At 44.1% G+C, this 19,620-nt stretch overlaps 1 protein-coding gene across 3 annotated transcripts in view; it reads right to left on the bottom strand.

Moving 5' to 3' along the window:
* The window catches only part of LOC141073033 (uncharacterized), a 344,218-nt gene that overhangs the window by 184,810 nt on the left and 139,788 nt on the right, over positions 1-19,620 (bottom strand). Inside the window, exon 1 of one of the 3 annotated variants that reach the window (XM_073560334.1) lies at positions 1,516-3,899. The exons of 1 other annotated variant lie outside the window; for it this stretch is intronic. The gene's annotated coding sequence lies outside the window, so the exon portion shown is untranslated. Of the gene's footprint in view, positions 1-1,515; positions 3,900-11,910; positions 11,998-19,620 lie in introns of those variants that run through there. One more of the 3 variants, XM_073560333.1, reaches the window with a different exon arrangement.

Here is a 19,620-nt window from a genome sequence, read left to right on the forward strand (position 1 = left end):
GGTCTGAATACTTTCCGTACCCACTGTACACACATACACATACATAGAATGAAAGTCACAAACAGACAAGCCCACGGAGATAATCACGTGAAAGGAGGATAACTGTTACGTTCAGTCTGTCAGGAGTTTGACAATCCACATAGTTTCTACCAACACATGGGCCATGCACACAGCGAACAAGTCTGTAGGACAGTGTTCACACCACCAAAAGAAAGAAACACAGAAAAACACAGTAAAACAAACATATAAAAACACTCTGTTGTAAAGAAGTAATAGTAAACAGCAAGTTCTAGAAAAAAAAATGATAAAAAATAGGGTATTTTGTTGATACGTTTTTTGCAAAAGATGTATACTAAGCCGCTCTACCAAACGTCAAGGTAACACATATCAGAGCAGTCCCTAACTGATGTATTTAAAAACCTGATCATGTGTATAGTACCTATATGAGCAGGATTCAGACAGGTAATGTCTGATGTGGACACGCAGCAGAGGACGGCCTTTATGTGCATGGCCCACATTACACATTTTTTGCAAAAAAAAGTATCATCCAAATACCGTTTTTTATCACTTTTTACTAGCACTTGCTGTTTACTGTTACTTCTTTACAATAGAGTATTTTTATACGTTTGTTTTTCTGTTTCATAGTTTCTACCAAATTTAGCCCATTATTTTACCATAATTTCCATTGTAAAATAATAGCTCCCTATTTTGTACCAAGACCCTAAATTATCCAGCAAAGCTTAGTATATGGATATACATTTTGTGGTAAAAGAGCACCAGCTATAGGCTCTGTATCTCTCAGCCTTTTTTTGGAAGGTACCAATCAATCTACTGATACACGGCTTACATGTAAGTTTTTTTTGCATGTGGTCCCCTCAAGATGTTTCATGTGAACATGCGCATAAAAAGTACAAGCTTTTTTTCCATATATCATGGGTCGGAGTTATAACATAAAAAGCTTCATGAACTGCAATCCTGCGGGAGTTGTCTGTGTGACTCCATGTATGACATGCCCGGCACAATATGTGGGCTGCACTGTGACTACAGGGGCATAAGAATCCTGACTCCGGAGACACGTCAGGCGCACTGAGCTCTACAGCCGCTCATATATTTGTGGTCTCCGATTATTATTTGCATGTACACAAAGATGTTTCCACTCTGAAAATTATTGGCATTGAAAGGGTGTACAGACCAATTATAGAGGAAATCTGACAAAGAAAATTCTCCACAGGAGATCCTTCTGGACCTTCAGACTGAATACAAGAAGCCCTTTATGTATGAAGGTAAGACACGATATCATCTCCAATATCTGTCATGTGTTTGTGACGGATCGCACAGGGGAAGGGGTTTGTCGACTTCACTCACCTCTGGGGAAGAGAGAAGGACCCAGCAGGGATCGGCTCTCTCCCTCATCGTGTCCCCTTCTCCACAAAGCCCCTCATCTTGCCCCCCTTGTCCACACAGCCCCACTCAAGTAACATCAACTTTTTACAAAATCCATCCTGGAGCACTCACACTGAGTCCTGGGTCCTGATTCCCATCTGTACACGGATCCATAGTATTTCCCTCATCTCCTTTCCAGCAGCCTCAACATAACGCTGCTTTCCGCCATCTTGTCTTCACTGGACTCTGGACTGAAGGAGGCTGCGCCCTCCAGGCGACAGAGATGGGAGGGAAGAGAGAGAGACAGCAGGAAAAGAGAGGCAGGAGGGAAGAGAGAGACAGGAGAGAAGAGAGACAGAAGGGAAGAGAGAGAGACAGCAGGAAAAGAGAGGCAGGAGGGAAGAGAGAGACAGGAGAGAAGAGAGACAGAAGGGAAGAGAGAGAGACAGCAGGAAAAGAGAGGCAGGAGGGAAGAGAGAGACAGGAGAGAAGAGAGACAGAAGGGAAGAGAGAGAGACAGGAGGGAAGAGAGACAGCAGGTAAGAGAGACAGGAGGGAAGAGAGACAGAAGGGAAGAGAGAGAGACAGGAGGGAAGAGAGACAGGAGGGAAGAGAGAGATAGAGACAGGAGGGAAGAGAGAGAGACAGGAGGGAAGAGAGAGAGACAGGAGGGAAGAGAGAGATAGAGACAGGAGGGAAGAGAGAGACAGGAGGGAAGAGAGAGACAGGAGGGAAGAGAGAGGCTGGACAGACATCTGACTGGGATGATTTAGCGAATCCTGCTTTGAGCAGGGGGTTGGACCAGATGGCCCAGGAGGTCCCTTCCAACTCTACCATTCTATGATGATTCTATGATTCTATGAGGGAAGAGAGAGAGACAGGAGGGAAGAGACACACAGGAAGGAAGAGAGAGACACACAGGAGGGAAGATAGAGAGACAGGAGGGAAGATGGAGAGACAGACAGGAGGGAAGATAGAGAGACAGACAGGAGGGAAGAGAGAGACACAGGAGGGAAGAGAGAGACAGACAGGAGGGAGGCGGGAAGAGACAGGAGGGAACAGAGCAAGACAGGAGGGAAGAGAGAGACACAAAAGGAAAGAGACAGACAGGAGGGAAGAGAGACACAGGAGAAAAGAGAGAAACTGGAGGGAAGAGAGACAGGAAGAGAGAGACAGGAGTGGAGAGAGAGAGAGACAGGAGGGAAGAGAGCAACTGGAGAGAAATACAAGAGGGAGACGGGAGGTGAGAAATAGACAGGAGGGAAGAGACAGACAAGAGTGCACAAAGCCCCTCATTGTGCCCCCTTATCCACAAAGCCCCACTCAAGTAACATCAACTTTTTCCATAAATCCATCCTGGAGCACTCACACTGAGTCCTGGGTCCTGATTCCCATCTGTACACGGATCCATAGTATTTCCCTCATCTCCTTTTCAGCAGCCTCAGCATAAGGCTCAGTGCAAATGGACATTTTTGCCCTGCGGATTTTTCCGTGCAGAATTTAAGAAATCCACAGGTCAAATGACCTGCATTTTTCCTGCGGTTTTCTTGCGGTTTTTGTGCGGTTTTCCACTGCGGATTTGAAGACAGGGGAGGTGGAAAACCGCACAAGCGTCTGCACAGCGTTTTTTTTTTTCATTCATTTTAATGCTACTGTACATCACAATGCGGATATGCAGCGCTTCTGCGCAGAAAAATCCGCTGCGGATCCGCTGGATATCCACATCATGTGCACACAGCCTAATGCTGCTTTCCGCCATCTTGTCTTCACTGGTGGACTGGACTGAAGGAGGCTGCGCCCTCCCGGTGACAGAGACAGGAGGGAAGAGAGAGAGACACAGGAGGGAAGAGAGAGACGGGAGGGAAGAGAGAGAGAGACAGGAGGTGAGAGACACAGGAGGGAAGAGAGAGACAGACAGGAGGTGAGAGACACAGGAGGGAAGAGAGAGACAGACAGGAGGGAAGAAACAGACAGGAGGGAAGAGAGAGACAGACATGAGGGAAGAGAGAGAGACAAGAGGTGAGAGACACAGGAGGGAAGAGAGAGACAGACAGGAGGGAAGAGACAGACAGGAGGGAAGAGAGAGACAGACAGGAGGGAAGAGAGATGGGAGGGAAGATAGAGAGACAGGAGGGAAGAGAGTGAAACAGGAGGGAAGAGAGACAGGAGGGAAAAGAGTGAGGCAGGAGGAAAGAGACAGACAGGAGGGAAGAGAGACAGACAGGAGGGAAGAGAGAGACAGACAGCAAGGAAGAGAGAGAGACAGGAGGGAAGAGAGAGAGACAGGAGGGAAGAGAGAGAAACAGGAGGGAAGAGAGAGACAGACAGGAAGGAAGAGAGAGAGACAGGAGGGAAGAGAGAAAGACAGGATGGAAGAGAGAGAGACAGGAGGTGAGAGACACACAGGAGGGGAGAGACAGACAGGAGGGAAGAGAGAGACAAGAGGGAAGAGAGAGGAGGGAAGAGAGAGACAGGAGGGAAGATAGAGAGACAGGAGGGAAGAGAGACACACAGGAGGGAAGAGCGAGACAGGAGGGAAGAGCGAGACAGGAGGGAAGAGAGCGAGACAGGAGGGAAGAGCGAGACAGGAGGGAAGAGTGATAGGAACTGAAGGAGTTAAATTGAGTTCTGTCTATGTTGCATTCTCTTGTTTAAAACCTTATCTGTTCTTCGAGGAGATGTCTCAGACATCTCCCTTGTGAACCAAGGTCAAATACCTCTGCTTTTTCGCCTAAATGACTTTCTTTGTCGAAAACAAGTTGTAAAATCATTTGTACTGCGCATGTCTGTAAAATGTTTAAATTCTTTACTATAAAAGACGGAAGCCTAACTGATAAGCCAGAGGCGTCTTGAGAGGCATCCCGAGTGGTTTTATACAGCTGGTGTCTGTGTAGTTCTTCTCGACGGAGCTGATTTAATTAGAGACATATGATGCTTCACACCTAAGAACATCGGTCCTTCAGATGAAAGAGTAATCTGAGGGATCCCGACAGTTTCCTGGCGCCCGAAACAGGGACCTGATATAGGCACCTCTCCAAGACTACCCGATCTACAGACCACTCCAGTTACTGATGAAATTGTGAACAGCAGACCTAAACACCTGGCCAGGTAAGAGATCAATTTTTCTCTTCTCTGCTCTTCATAATCTATCATTATAACTAAGGTCCGTATAAAGGGGAATCTAGTAGAGGAGGGGGCCGTAAAATCAGGTCCATATAAGAACTCTGAGGAAATCGGGTGTGACACGCATATGTAATTTCTGCTCGAATGAGAGGTTACTGTAGGTTCTGTGTGTGCACAGCTATTTTTAGAAAAAGAGCTGATGCAAATCAAAATGGGAGAGGTCTGACATTACGGAATATAAGGCTGGGTGAACAGTTCATACTGCGCAGCCCGGACGGACAAGTTTTTCACAATAGACGATTCCGCACTAGGAATAGAGGAGGTTGTTAAGTGACTGCCTTGATTTGAAGGACTGTGGAAAGTAGAAAAATAAGCTGCACAGTAGGTATTCGTTCAAAGAGTGGTGATATTGCCTAACTGGGTCATGTGACAGCGTCCTTTCGGGGAGGTCACCGCATAAGCTTAAATCAACACCCTTTACGAATAAAGCTTGTGACAGATAAGAGTGTGACTGAATGAGCACAGGACCGTGAAATGAGCCTGTGACAGGATATGACTGAAGAACCCCGATAGATGGACACTTTATTTACAATCCTGTGTGTTGTGGGAGTATTTCTGTTCGGATGCTACATAGCATATAAGTACACGAAACACGTAGTACACCGAGGAACAGACACTCCATTTAGCCTGTTAGCACCTTAGGAAGAAGGTAACGAGGTATAGTAGAGCCTAGTCTTGAGCTTACCCAATACACCACCTAAGGCAGGGGACTAACAGGAAGACAACAAGAGAGACAGGATAAGAATAAAAGATAAGATGGGGAACAGTCAGGGAAAGATACCTGAAGAAGGAAATCGGTTATGTGATATAATTGAGGATAGATATGGAAGTAGTGCAGCAAAGAACCTGGAAAAAGTATTAATCAAATCCAAAGTGCAAGATAGGCAGGCTGTGTGAATCCTTGTATATATGTCTATGAGAACCTCTGAATAAGATGAGAGATGAGTAATTGAGTATAAAAAAAAAAAAAAAAAATCAGTGAATGAGCACGTATGAATGAATCATCACACATCATTTTTGTGTCAAGAGATTTGTGACCTTTCTAGTTGTGGTGGAATCCCGGACAGATGCGTTATAGATATTTCAAATCTACATCTGAGACTGAATGAATTGAGTAATGATATAGTTCGTGTTATATGTGGCATTACATTGTAAAGTTTCCTGAATGCATGTGGCCAGAAAAAGGGCAAGACATGGTTAATCTCATTATACAGTTATCTGCCCTTACAGTGAAATCCCGTGATTTTGAGTTTCTTTGTAGAAATTGATTTTGATAAGTCTAAAGAACTACAGAATTCTGTGAAGGACGACGCTGCATTCTGACGGGAGGGGTGAAGGATGGAGCTGCGTAGTTTTTCTTCTCCCTTCGCTCTTATCTCTGCTGAGTGTGAGCTGTGCTAAAAATTCTCTGTAATTCTATCCGTAAGGTACACGCTGAAAGATTTGTGCATTTTAAAGCAACAGTACTTAATTGAAGATTGGAAGTTAAAAGTAAGATATGGTGCCTAATTTAGAAGGGAATTGTAAGTGATTGCTTGGTCATTAATGTGTTTGAACCTGCTTCTAGTTGTGTGATTGATTTGTATAGCAAATTGTGTCAAATTACAAGAGACAGAGAAGGAAGGAAGCAGTAAAACAAGTGGGACAAACATTGAAAAAGGCAAAAATACCAGAGTGTGAATGTTTGGATGTACAAAAAGGCACAGACAAGGGAAGAAAATAGCAAGTGAATAAATGATGCTTGAGAATGTGCAGCAGTGTGGAAGGTGTATTATGAATGTTTGATTGACAAAGTGTAACCAGAGACCCAGACAAAACAGATGGACTTGTAAACACTGTGGTCAGACTCAGACAAACCCAGACTGAATAGCTACTTGTGTGACCTGTGCTACTGACCTAAGAGAATTGCACTAAATCCTATCCAGACAAGATCATAAGAAGCTGACATAATAGTGTGGATAGTGGGTAGTGGGGACATTGGCCCTTGAGGAGTAAGCTGACAGTAGACATCAGACGGCCAACCCCATGAGGACCTAGAAGTGTGACTAGAATAAGAAAGATACAGGTGTATTATCCCTGGAGCCCCTCTGACCAGCTAGCTTTGCTGAAGCAGCTGCCTGCCCCTGAAGACCAACCATTCCCGTTTTACAGACACATAAAGGAAGTACAGCAAACATATAAGTGTACCTGGGCAGACTTAGAGAGGTTGGTGAGTTTAAAGGCAGGTGACGCACTAGATCATATAATTAAGACACACACAGATGTGACAAAGAATCAGGCTTGGGGCATGGATGATAAATCTGCACGATCTGGGGAGACGTACTGTGAGTCACTAAGACAATGGGCTGCAGTGGAACAATCAGAGCAGTCTGTACTCCTGACTAATGTGACACAGCAAAGAGGAGAGAGGGTAGAGATATACCTTGGACGGTTACAGCTGAAATGGGCAGACATGGGGTACATTTGCATAAACCCACTTGATGTTAGAATACTGGTGAATGCATTCATTGACGGTATGAACAAAGACTTACGAGACGCAGTACAGACAGCCAGACCTGAATGGAGACATGTAGATCCGAAAGACCTCCTTAAGGTAGCTAAAGAAATTGAGCAAACAAGGACAATAAAACGACCTGTCATGTATGCTGGAGCACAAGGAAAAAAGTGGAGACGTAATAGGGAAGGCATGTGAGATGACACTGACGTTTCTTTTGACAATCTATTCCCCACATGACATCCATGCCATACTCCTACAAGTTCAACCAAAACATCTGTCTATGGCCAGACAGCTCTGACTTGAGTGTGCTCTACTAATTCCTGAGTATGTCACTCCTCAAAAGATGTAACGTTCTGAATCCAGCCACCCTCCTGCCTGTGGATTCAGAAAAGGGGGAATTGGTGACCGTATTGGCAAGTGAGGAAGGATACTTTGACATGACGCATGAACATGTCTGCATAGAACTGATGAGTCAGGAGACAGTTGGGTTTGCACACATTCATGAAAAACCTGTTCCTAATGCAGACTTTGAGTTTCTTTTTTGTAGATGGCCCCAGATACCACCAGGATGGACGATTCTACACTGGATATGCAGTAGTATCCTCACATGAGGTAATCCGAGCGGAACCACTCTCTCCTCACATGTCGGCGCAGGAGGCAGAGTTGAAGGCACTCACTGAGGCGTGTAGAGCCGCTGCAGGTAAAGTCGCTAATATTTTCACAGATTCGAAGCCCATTAAAAATGCAGAGCTGGTGAAACAATTGATGGAGGCATTGATGTTACCAGTCCAGGTTGGCATTGTCAAGGTAAAAGCACACACAAAGGTGACTCCGTGGAGGTAGAGGGCAATAGAAGGGCGAACGAGGCTGCTAAAATAGCACAAGGCGGCCTAGAGAGAGCAGTGGACGGTGGCGGGGAGTCAGCGTATTCCAGCCACATTGGGTCTAGATGTCCTGAAATCCCTCCAGCAAAAGGCTGCCCAAACAGAGAAGGTACACCGGGGGAGACTGGGAGTTGAGCTGAACTCAAATGGAGTATGGGAGAATAAGGATAAAATGTGTCCACCAAAGTCCCTGTTCCCAATCATGGCGCAAGCAGCACATGGCCCCAATCACACCTCAAAAAGTCACATGTGTGCCATGGTAGATGCCTTCTGGATCGCTCCTGGCTTCAGTTGCGCAGCCGCGAAACTTGTACAATCATGCCTCATCTGTGCACAGCACAACCCAGGTAAAACAGTAAAAGTCCCTAAGAAAGCGACACCTAGGCCTCTCTACCCGTTTCAGAGACGGCAGATTGACGACATACAGCTACCAAGGTAGGAGTGTATGCAAATATCCTAGTATGTGTAGATCTCTTCTCTGGATGGCCAGAGGCCTACCCGGTGAAAACGGCTACAGCTCGAGCTACTGCAAAGAAACTGGTGATGGAACTAGTACCACGATTCGGTGTCCCTGAAACAATTGAATCAGACAGAGGTACACACTTTACTGCTGAGGTAATGCAAAATGTAATGCAAATGATAGGGGTAGAACAAGCATTTCATACACCCTACCACCCACAGAGTTCAGGGAAGGTAGAAAGAATGAACGGGACACTGAAATTGAAAATACAGAAAACCATGGAACAAACCCATAAACCATGGCCAGAGTGTCTCCCATTAGCATTATTCTCAGTAAGGTACACACCCACGGGGAAAACTAAACTGTCACCCTTCGAGATACTGTTTGGAAGACCACCGAACACAGGGTTGTATTACCCACAGGTCTTAACACTCAATGTGGATAATTTGACAAGTTATGTAATCCAGTTGCAAAAGCATTTAACTCAAATGCATTCTCTAGTTTTCTCTTCCACTCCAGATCCAGATAGTGTGGAAGGAATCACTGTCTACAACCTGGTGATTACGTATATGTCAAGAAACACTCCAGAAAGACCCTTGAACCCCGATATCAAGGACCTTACCAAGTACTCCTAACAACGCCTACTTCTGTTAAGTTGGAAGGACGACCAACCTGGATCCACGCATCGCATTGCAAACTAGCCACAGGAGTTAACAAAGCATAAGAGTGCATAATGTTTTGGTTTGGTTTTGTTGCATTATCTGTAATAATGGTAGCTGCGTGGGACAATCTAAATTCTCCAATGTCCTTGAATAATAAGTTTATACAACATCATGAAAAATTACTGAATGATTGGTCAAATCATTTGCTGGATCTGCACACATTCACCAGTATCAGCCACTAGTATTCCGTTCCTTGTTATTCCTGTGCCACCCGAGGAATTATTTGCCTGGACCAGTTGTTCTGATACACTTGCTAATAATGCCACAAATAATGTGAAGTTATGGAACACAACTGTTGGTATACCTATTGTGGGATGGGTAGGATACCCTTGGTGGCAGGGTAATCTTTCAGGAAGTAATACATACCTTCAATATCTGGCATATAAAGGGGGGGCTTGGGCACCCAGGAATAGAACTCGATTAACCTACCTGGGGCAAATTCCAATGTATGGCCTACAAGTTAGTTTTAATGTAACTTCCCACTCTACTGATGCCTTCAAACCAATACTGCTAGAAAGAAGGTTGCATAACACGTCCTGGGAGTATTCCAATTTATTTCCCCAGGGCAATAATGAAACTTGTTTTAATATTTCAGGTAATATACCTTGCAACGAGTCATCTGGATATGAGAAAGGAACTCCCACCTGTAGAAATCCCGATGTAGGGTATTGTAGCCCTTTAGGACAACTTCCAAATTGGTGTATGCTTCAGAATGTATCTGCGTTCATAGATTTAGTTCATAGACTGGTATTACAACATTCAGCCCTATGGGACCTACCTAGTGACATGTTCTGGGTATGTGGAGACAATGCATATAAATGGTTGCCAGTAGGGGTAAAAGGTGCTTGTACTCTGGGTCGTTTGACTCCAGCTACCTTTGTTATTCCGAATGACCAGTTGAATACTCAGAGCATACCTAAACACACGTTGTACAAAAGAGCTGCTGACAATACACCTCGCCTCTCTGGGAGACCACATATAGTGCAGATGAGTGTGGCTAATAAAATTGTCAGCTCTATTTTTATTTATCCTATGATTACTCAAATGTGGGATAAATTAGTCAGGGCTACAGATTACTTAGATGACCAAATATGGGATATATTGGATATATTGAACACCACCGTTGCTGTCCAAAATCAGCTTATTATAGTCACTAATCAGCATACCATAGTATTAGATTATTTAACTGCAGCGCAAGGAGGTATGTGTCAAGTCATCGGACCCGCTTGCTGTCATTATATAGATCCCAACAGTAGTTTAAAGTTAAGATCAAAAATAGAGGATGTTCAAAAACTTAGAGATCAGTACAATAAAGACAATGATCGTACTAAGGATAGTTGGTGGTCAGATACATTCTCCTTTCTTAATCCAGCTAATTGGTTTAAGGGTATTGGAGGCTGGATAACTGGGATTATACTAAGTCTATTACGTATTGTTGTTTGTATCTTCGTAATATATGTGCTATTGAAACTTGTTTTTTGGTGTATCTCTGTATGCAAGAAAAGATGTAGAAATAGATAAGGAAGTTTGACTGTAAACAACAAGAATTTAACTATTATTCCTTTGAGTCCTAGATTGACATCTCATTTCTGGCATGAAGGAGCGTACTCTTGCAATGATGGACGTGGCTTCAGTATCTGGGGGATGGAGAAGGTAGAAGACCTGTCTCCCTTGGGCAACCCGTCGGCCTGGGATAGTACCTGGTGAACGAGCCACTATCCGCTGTTGTTGCAGGATCCAGTGTTCCAGATTGTGGAAAATGAAGATGTCAAAGGGGGGAATGATAGGAACTGAAGGAGTTAAATTGAGTTCTGTCTATGTTGCATTCTCTTGTTTAAAACCTTATCTGTTCTTCGAGGAGATGTCTCAGACATCTCCCTTGTGAACCAAGGTCAAATACCTCTGCTTTTTCGCCTAAATGACTTTCTTTGTCGAAAACAAGTTGTAAAATCATTTGTACTGCGCATGTCTGTAAAATGTTTAAATTCTTTACTATAAAAGACGGAAGCCTAACTGATAAGCAAGAGGCGTCTTGAGAGGCATCCCGAGTGGTTTTATACAGCTGGTGTCTGTGTAGTTCTTCTCGACGGAGCTGATTTAATTAGAGACATATGATGCTTCACACCTAAGAACATCGGTCCTTCAGATGAAAGAGTAATCTGAGGGATCCCGACAAGAGAGACAGACAGGAGGGAAGAGAGAGAGAGACAGGATGGAAGAGAGAGAGACAGGAGGGAAGAGAAGACAGGAGGGATGAGAGACACAGGAGGAAAGAGACAGACAGGAGGGAAGAGAGACACAGGAGGAAAGAGAGATGGACAGGAGGTAAGAGAGACAGACAGGAGGGAAGAGAGAGACAGGAGGGGGAAGAGAGACAGGCGGGAAGAGAGAGACAGACAGAAGGGAAGAGAGCGACAGACAGGAGGGAAGAGAGACAGGAGGAAAGAGAGACAAACAGGAGGGAAGAGAGACAGGAGGGGAGAGAGAGACAGGAGGGAAGAGAGAGACAGGAGGGAAGAGAGAGACAAGAGGGAAGAGAGAGACAGCATGGAAGAGAGCAACTGGAGAGAAGAGAGAGACAGGAGGGGGAAGAGTGAGACAGGAGGGAAGAGAGAGAGGCAGGAGGGAAGAGAGAGGGAGACAGGAGGTGAGAAATAGACAGGAGGGAAGAGACAGACAAGAGAGCCCCCTGTCCACAAAGTTCCTCATCATGCCCCCTTCTCCACACAGCCCCACTCAAGTAACATCAACCTTTTCCAAAATCCATCCAGGAGCACTCACACTGAGTCCTGGGTCCTGATTCCCATCCATAAACGGATCCATAGTATTTCCCTCATCTCCTTTCCAGCAGCCTCAGCAGAACGCTGCTTTCCGCCATCTTGTCTTCACTGGTGGACTGGACTGAAGGAGGCTGCGCCCTCCCAGTGAGAAAGACAGGACAGAAGAGAGAGAGACATGAGGGAAGAGAGAGAAACAGGAGGGAAGAGAGAGACAGGAGGGAAGAGAGACAGGAGGGAAGAGAAAGAGGAGGTGAGAGACAGGAGGGAAGAGAGACAGCAGAGGAGAGAGCAACTGGAGAGAAGAGAGACAGACAGGAGGGAAGAGAGTGAGACAGGAGGGAAGAGTGAGACAGGAGAGAAGAGAGAGACAGGATGAAAGAGAGATAGACAGGAGGGAAAGGAGAGAGACAGGAGGGAAGAGAGAGGAGGGAAGAGACAGCAGGGAAGAGAAAGACAGGAGGTGAGAGACAGACAAGATGGAAGAGAGAGACAGCAGTGAAGAGAGCAACTGGAGAGAAGAGAGAGACAGGAGGGAAGAGAGACAGACAGGAGGGAGGAGAGACTGACAGGAGGGAAGAGAGAGACACAGGAGAGAAGAGAAACAGGAGGGAAGGGAGAGAGACAGGAGGGAAGAGAGAGAGACAGGAGGAAAGAGAGAGAGACAGGAGGAAAGAGAGCAAGATAGGAGGGAAAGGAGAGACAGGAGGGAAGAGAGAGATGGCAAGAGAGAGACAGGAAGGGAGAGAGACAGAGGGAAGAGAGAGACAGGAGGAAAGAGAGACAGGAGGTGAGAGACAGACAGGAGGGAAGAGAGACAGCAGGGAAGAGAGCAACTGGAAAGAAAGAGACAGGAGGGAAGAGAGTGACAGGAGAGAAGAGAGACAGGAGGGAAAAGAGACAGGAGGGAAATGAGAGACGGAGAGGAGAGAGACAGAAGAGAGAAGAGAGACAGGAGGGAATAGAGAGACTGGAAGGAAGAAAGAGAGACAGGAGGAAAGAGAGACAGGGAAGAGAGAGACAGCAGGGAAGAGAGACAGTAGGTGAGAGACAGACAGGAGGGAAGAGACGACAAGAGGGAAGAGAGAGACAGCAGGGGAGAGCGACTGGAGAGAAGAGAGACAGACAGGAGGGAAGAGAGAGACAGGAGGGAAGAGAGAGGAGAGAGAGACAGGAGGGAAGAGAGAGAGGCAGGGGGAAGAGAGAGACAGGAGGGAAATGAGAGACTGGAAAGAAGAGAGAGACAGCAGGGAAGAGAGACAGCAGGAAATAGAGAGAGACAGAGGGAAGAGAGACAGGAGGGAAGCGAGAGACAGGAGGGAAGAGAGAGAGACAGGAGGGAAGGAACCTTTCCTTGCAACCAAAAAAAATGTAAAACCTGTCCATATATAATGACCACGGACAAGATAAAGATCCCCAACTCACATCAGGACTACAAGATCCCAGGTACTTTCAGCTGCATCACATATAATGTGGTGTACTTAATTATTTGTACTAAATGTCCAACTGGGGGTCTGCATGTTGGGGAGACAGGGCAAAAACGGAGAACAAGGATGAATTCTCATTGTCACACAATAAGAGAAAAAAGAATGGATCTTCATGTGGCAAAACATTTTTGTATCCCTGGTCATAGCATGATGGACACTAGAACTACCGGAGGGGTCATTTTGACCCTTTTGCTATTTCTTTTTCCTATAATTTCTAAAATTTTAACAAATGAGTTCTGACTTTTTGTGACTTTTATTTATTCATGGTAGTGTATATTTTAGGACACAAAAATGAATTATAACTTTTTCAGGGGCCCGGATTTTACAATTCATGCCTATAAGTACTGAAGGGGTCAATTTGACCCCATACATAAAAGTAGTAGTAGGCAAGTCACCTAATATTACAGAGTACAGAAAATCACAGTGCTTCTCCCTAGTTGTAGAGTGTAATTGTATCTTTGCATATCAGGGATGATTCAGCATTTTGTTTTGTCTAAACTTGTCTGAACATGTTTGATCCATGTCTCTTGTAGCGATTTCTGTCTGCACTTCAGTAGCAAACATTACAGTTGAAGCTACAACTCTGCATGTTTGTACAGTGTCGTTTTATTACTTCTGCGATCTTACAAGTCCCTTTTTGCGACGTATATTTGAAGCATGAGTAAGCAGAGGGGTCTGACAAGTGATGAAATTTTGAAATGTCTTCAGAATTTATCTGAAAATGAGTCAGAAGTGGCCCATCATCCGCAATGTCTAAACCACAAACAAAAGGACAAGAAATCTGCAAACGTCGAAAATGTGGAGTTGTAGACAAACTATAGGAAAAAAGCACAATAGGGTCTTATCCGGGTTAAATATTGAAAGAAATAGTAGGAATATACTCACCCTTTCCAGGAGAGTTTATGACATATAAGATCCGTGGTCAGCCTGCTGCACGTCCAAAGGTCAACTCCGTGACCGCTAAAACTTCAGTTTCTTATGGAACAAGTTCATGGACTTTAGCGCGCTGCTTGACGAAATGACGAATCCAGATTATAATAAAAGATTAACCATTTATTTTCCAACGCGTTTCGAAGTGTACAGCACTTCTTCCTCAGGGGATGACATATATGAACAAATAGATCTGTCTCACGTTAAATACACTCACGATTTGAAAATTGGCGCCAATGATCACATGTCGTGCGGCAAAAAAGTCAAAGTTCAAACACACCAGTAAAACATGAATTGTCATCATAGTTAATCTTTGATTATTTAAAAATTATTTTTTAATTACTCCACAGATAAAAAGCTCAAGAAAGCAAAAAAATATAAAGATGAAAAAGAGGAAAAAATATATATATATATCTCTGAGACGTGAACTCACGCAGAGAAAAAGAAAGTACCGATGGTGAACACTTAAGCCACCACACCAGAGTTAAATCATGTACCGAAGAAAAGAGAAAAAAGAGAGAGGAAAAAAAAAGAAAAACGAACACGTGTTAAAAAATCTCCTGAGATTTCATTGCCAAGATCTCCATCTGCGCATGCGCGGTGGCCATTTACAGGAAGAAATCCACAGGAAAGCAGGCATGAAGCGGCAGAGACCCCCCACGCTGAACGGGACAGAGCGCGGCGGTGGCGGCAATCATCGGGTGACAGAGCGCCGCGGCAGCACTGGGGGACAGCGCCACGGAAAGTACTGGACACCCTCTGCGGCAGCACAGAAAGGTATATCCTCTTTGTAAGACGCACGCGTCTTACAAAACGGAAAATACGGTAAATATATATAAAGGGAAATATGTATATATTATATAAAATAATCAAAAAAAGTATATATATTTTTGTATTATAATAAAGGACAATTGCATAAAAATTGAGTGGATTACAATTGATTATCATCACAGTTTAATTTACTAGCTCTATTGCTAAAACAGTATGTGGCAGCCAGCCAAAAAAACTGACCCACAAGGGACTTGGAAATCATTTCAGGATCGCCTCCCGTGTATCACCACACAGGAGGGAAAAAGAAGGAGGAAGAAGAAACCTCAAATATATTTTAACAATACTGACACTTTAGGCCACTAAAATATAATAAAATAAATACTCATATCATAGGTAATATATACACAGGTAACTATTAAAATGAATACAAATCCATTTGTAATAAAATGTCGAACATAAAAAATTACATATATAAAATTATTAAAAATGAATATATAAATAATGTGGATACTTATTAAAAAATTGTTCTAAATGGAAAATGATAATTTTAACATATTTTAAAGAAAGACTTCCGTAATTTCGTTCAATCCATTGGGTTTCAAAGTTGCCATAAACCTCTTTCTTAAAATATCCGCTTGTTCCTTAACCCCTTCCTGACATCCGACGTACTATCCCGTCCACGGTACCCGGGCCCGTATGACCGTGGACAGGATAGTACGTCTCAGCGGTCAGCGGCGCCCACGTGGTGGGCGCCGCTGATCGCGGCCGGGTGTCAGCTGATTATCACAGCTGACACCCGGCACAATGTGTCAGGGGCGGTCACAGACCGCCCCCGACACGTTAACCCCTTGCACACCGCGATCAAACATGATCGCGGTGTACCGGGAGTTAAAGGAAAGCATCGGCAGGGAGGGGGCTCCCTCCGTGCTTCCCTGAGCCCCCCACGGCAGCGCAATGTGCAGCGCTGCTGCAGAGGGCTCTTTCCCTACAGGCCCCCGGATCCAAGATGGCGACGGGGGCCTTCGGGGGCCTGCAGGAAGCTGGCTTCCTCAGTGCCTGCAAAGCGCAGGCATGAGGAAGCCTTCGGCACTGCCTGTGACAGATCGCTGATCTGTCACAGTGACCTGTGATGTGACAGATCAGCGATCTGTCACAGGACAGTGATGTCCCACCTGGGACTATGTAATAAAGTAAAAAAAAAATAAAAAAAAGTGTAAAAATAATTTTAAAAAAATCGCCAAATAAATTAGTAAAAAAAAAAAAAAAAATATTCCCCAATAAATTCATTTTTTGAAAATAAAAAAAACAATAAAAGTACACATGTTAGGCATCGCCGCGTCCGTAACGACCCGCCCTATAAAACTGTCCCATTAGTTAACCCCTTTAGTGAACCCCTTAAAAAATAAAAATAAAAAACGAAGCAAAAAATAATGATTTATTATCATATCGCCAAACAAAAAGTGTAATAACGCGCGATCAAAAAGACGCATATAAATATCCATGGTACCGCTGAAAATGTCATCTTGTCCCGCAAAAAACGAGCCACCACACAGCATCATCAGCGAAAAAATAAAAAAGTTATAGCTCGCAGAATAAAGCGATGCAAAAATAATTATTTTTTATATAAAATAGTTTTCATTGCATAAAACCGACAAAACATAAAAAAACGACCTAAATGAGGTATCGTTTTAACCGTACTGACCCGAAGAATAAAACCGCTTTATCAATTTTACCGCACGCAGAACGGTGTAATCGCACTCCCCCAAAAGAAATTCATGAAACGCTGGTTTTTGTTCATTCTGTGTCCCAAAAATCAGAATAAAAAGCGATCAAAAAATGTCACGTGCCCGAAAATGGTACCAATAAAAACGTCAACTCGTCCCGCAAAAAATAAGACCTCACATGACTCGGTGGGTCAAAATACGGAAAAATTATAGCTCTCAATATGTGGTGATGCAAAAACTATTTTTACAATAAAAAGCGTCTTTTAGCGTGCGACAGCTGCCAAACATAAAAACCGCCATAAATAGTAAATCAAACCCCCCGTTATCACCCCCTTAGGGAAAAATAATAAAATAAAAAAAAATGTATTTATTTCCATTTTTCCATTAGGGTTAGGGCTAGGGTTAGGGCTAGGGTTAGGGCTTGGGTTAGGGCTAGGGTTAGGGTTAGGGCTGAGATTAGGGTTAGGGGTGTGTTGGGGTTCGGGTTGGAGTTAGAATTGGGGGTTTCCACTGTTTGGGCACATCAGGGGCTCTCCAAATGCAACATTGCGTCTGATCTCAATTCCAGCCAATTCTGAGTTGAAAAAGTCATATGGTGCTCCTTCCCTTCCAAGCTCTGCCATGCGCCCAAACAGTGTTTTACCCCCACATGTAGGGTATCAGCCTACTCAGGACAAATTGCAAAACAATTTTTGGGGTCCAATTTCTCCTGTTGCCCTTAGGAAAATAAAAAATTTGGGGCAAAAATATCATTTTTGTGGAAAAAAATGATTTTTTTATTTTCACGTCCGAGCATTATAAACTTCTGTGAAGCACTTGGGGGTTCAAAGTGCTCACCACACATCTAGATAAGTTCCGTGGGGGGGTCGTGTCCAAAATGGGGTCACTTGTGGGGAGTTTCAATAGTTTAGGTACTTCAGGGGCTCTCCAAACGCACATGACACCCGCAGACCATTCCATCAAAGTCTGCATTCCAAAACGTCACTGTTTCCCTTCCGAGCCCCGACGTGTGTCCATACAGTAGTTTTCTCCCACATATGGGGTGTCAGCGTACTCATGACAAATTGGACAACAACTTTTGGGGTCCAATTTCTCCTGTTACCCTTGGGAAAATGAAAAAATTGGGGACTAATTGATCATGTTTGTGGAAAAAATACGATTTTTTTATTTTCATGCCCGGGCATTATAAACTTCTGTGAAGCCCTTGGGGTTTCAAAGTGCTCACCACACATCTAGATAAGTTCCATGGGGGGGTTGTGTCCAAAATGGGGTCACTTGTGGGGAGTTTCAATAGTTTAGGTACTTCAGGGGCTCTCCAAACGCACATGACACCCGCAGACCATTCCATCAAAGTCTGCATTCCAAAACGTCACTGTTTCCCTTCCGAGCCCCGACGTGTGTCCATACAGTAGTTTTCTCCCACATATGGGGTGTCAGCGTACTCATGACAAATTGGACAACAACTTTTGAGGTCCAATTTCTCCTGTTACCCTTGGGAAAATGAAAAAATTGGGGACTAATTGATCATGTTTGTGGAAAAAATACGATTTTTTTATTTTAATGCCCGGGCATTATAAACTTCTGTGAAGCCCTTGGGGTTTCAAAGTGCTCACCACACATCTAGATAAGTTCCTTAGGGGTTCTCATTTCCAAAATGGGGTCATTTGTGGGTGTTTCCACTGTTTAGGTACATTAGGGGCTCTCCAAAGGCAACATGACACCCGCAGACCATTCCATCAAAGTCTGCATTCCAAAACGTCACTACTTCCCTTCCGAGCCCTGACGTGTGTCCATACAGTAGTTTTCTCCCACATATGGGGTGTCAGCGTACTCAGGACAAATTGGACAACAACTTTTGGGGTTCAATTTCTCCTGTTACCCTTGGGAAAATAAAAAAATTGGGGACTAATTGATCATGTTTGTGGAAAAAATACGATTTTTTTATTTTCATGCCCTGGCATTATAAACTTCTGTGAAGCCCTTGGGGGTTCAAAGTGCTCACCTCACATCTAGATAAGTTCCTTAGGGGGTCTAGTTTTCAAAATGGGGTCATTTGTGGGGGGTTTCCACTGTTTAGGTACATTAGGGGCTCTCCAAAGGCAACATGACACCCGCAGACCATTCCATCAATGTCTGCATTCCAAAACGTCACTACTTCCCTTCCGAGCCCTGACGTGTGTCCATACAGTAGTTTTCTCCCACATATGGGGTGTCAGCGTACTCAGGACAAATTGGACAACAACTTTTGGGGTTCAATTTCTCCTGTTACCCTTGGGAAAATAAAAAAATTGGGGACTAATTGATCATGTTTGTGGAAAAAATACGATTTTTTTATTTTCATGCCCTGGCATTATAAACTTTTGTGAAGCCCTTGGTGGTTCAAAGTGCTCACCTCACATCTAGATACGTTCCTTAGGGGGTCTAGTTTTCATAATGGGGTCATTTGTGGGGAGTTTCCACTGTTTAGGTACATTAGAGGCTCTCCAAAGGCAACATGACACCCGCAGACCATTCCATCAATGTCTGCATTCCAAAACGTCACTACTTCCCTTCCGAGCCCCGACGTGTGCCCATACAGTAGTTTTCTCCCACATATGGGGTATCAGCATACTCAGGACAAATTGGACAACAACTTTTGGGGTCCAATTTCTCCTGTTACCCTTGGGAAAATAAAAAAATTGGGGACTAATTGATCATGTTTGTGGAAAAAATACGATTTTTTTATTTTCATGCCCTGGCATTATAAACTTCTGTGAAGCCCTTGGGGGTTCAAAGTGCTCACATCACATCTAGATAAGTTCC

Source organism: Dendrobates tinctorius, unplaced genomic scaffold (genome assembly GCF_039654945.1).
Source record: "Dendrobates tinctorius isolate UK_male_01 unplaced genomic scaffold, ASM3965494v1 ptg000295l, whole genome shotgun sequence".
NCBI lineage: Eukaryota > Metazoa > Chordata > Amphibia > Anura > Dendrobatidae > Dendrobates > Dendrobates tinctorius.